The sequence below is a fragment of the Suncus etruscus genome, chromosome 16 (assembly GCF_024139225.1).
Source record: "Suncus etruscus isolate mSunEtr1 chromosome 16, mSunEtr1.pri.cur, whole genome shotgun sequence".
Taxonomy (NCBI): Eukaryota; Metazoa; Chordata; class Mammalia; order Eulipotyphla; family Soricidae; genus Suncus; species Suncus etruscus.
The window spans coordinates 31,095,275-31,096,958 of NC_064863.1; the positions used below are offsets into that span (position 1 = coordinate 31,095,275).

General features: G+C 30.8%; 1 non-coding gene across 1 annotated transcript; it reads left to right on the forward strand.

The window, feature by feature from the left end:
- The first annotated feature begins 604 nt into the window (after positions 1-604).
- LOC126033253 (small nucleolar RNA SNORA68) lies at positions 605-737 on the forward strand. Its single transcript, XR_007504366.1, has one exon. It is a non-coding gene; the product is annotated as a small nucleolar RNA SNORA68 (small nucleolar RNA).
- The last annotated feature ends 947 nt before the right edge of the window (positions 738-1,684 follow it).

Below are 1,684 nucleotides of genomic sequence, written 5' to 3' on the forward strand. Positions count from 1 at the left end.
TCTCACACAACTACATGCACAGGTTTCTGTAGGAAATAATTATAGGGCAACATTTAATAAGATATTGACATGAATGCATCCATAACAATGAGTTTAACTGTTAAAAATAGTCCAGTCAGGGACTATCACAGAACTTTGGGTCTCCCAGTTTTGTGCCATATCTAAGACTGTGCATTAGAATGATAAAATTTAATTGATGTAATAGTAAAAGTTTTTATTATAGAAAATATGCTATTGAAATGAGTGTTGTGATTTAGTGTTTATTTTTTTAATATTTTGGCAAGGAGATCTTGAGATTATAGAAAATCAAATACTGTAATTTCTATCTCTTCTGATAAAAACATAGCAGGGGAATTATAGACCTAAATTTTATAAAAAGAGACATACAACTTAAATTCTTATTAAAAATCACTTATAATATTTCCATGGTTGAATTAGTACAAATTTTGATGGGAAATATAATTCAATATTTAGTGAATCTTGCCATTCTTTGGGAACCATATGACATGGAAATGTAAGGCAACAAAGGAATAAAAAGTCTAACAAATTTTATCACCAGTTCCTGAAAATAACTCCCCTTCTAGCTTGCTAAAATTTATAATGCTGGGCACCCAAACCCAAGGGCTGCTGCTCTTCAGTGCCATGGCTTAAAGGGAGGTGCTGATAACAAGTGCATCTCTGTCGCCTTTGTGGGGCTGGGTGGTGCCTTTTAGAGTGAATCTGGAGGTTCTACATGGCAAAAAAATTTTATAATGCATAAAAGAAAACATAAGAAAATTAGGAAAGTGTGCATTTTAACATGTTAATTTAGTAAACTGATAAATCTAAAGTCATCTTGCCATATAATAAGTTAAAGTTATAATTTTTGTTCTTGAGAAAAAGCATAGAAGAGGGTAGGTAGTAAAAGGGAGTACTAGAACACAGTGTCTAATATAGCATGTTCGTTTTGAATCGTTTTGAATCTTTTGTAGTGCTACCAACTTAAATAATATAATATGAAATACTCTAGAAGTTATAATAAACTTCAAAATTCCTGCATTTAAAAGATGTACTTTTATGCATTATTCACACAATCCTATGTATACAGTATCAAACACCCTCCAAGCTCCTTATATTTTATGTCTCATCTAGTCGTGAAATTTTCTATTTCCAATTGTCAAGACAAACATAAGGAGGAGGTATTTTTATAGCTAAAATGTTTTCTCATTAAAATGATTTAATGTCACTCCTTGCCTTCCTGATGAGACTTTGGCCATTTCTTGATGTGAGTGTGACCAGAAAATTCTTTGCCTGCTCAGAAATCACCTTTAATGACAAATTTTCTTCCAAAAAAAGAGAAATAAAAGTTTAGAATACAGCTAGCTATTACACCTATTTCTGGCAATAATTGGAATTTATTTTCTCTCTGAGAATTTCTCTCTGAGATATCTAAAACCTATTACTAAGCTTACCATTTAATTTTTATTCTTAGTTCCATCCATACTTTCTTTAATTTACTATTTGCTGAAATAAGTTTTGAAAGCATCTGTTTTGAGTTTCCCCCTTACATTATAAACATAAACATAATACATTTAACTCAGCGAACTTCAGATAAGAATAGCAGTTGGCTTGAAAGAAAGAAAAAGAAAGAAAGAAAGAAAAAGAAAGAAAGAAAAAGAAAGAAAGAAAGAAAGAAAGAAAGAAA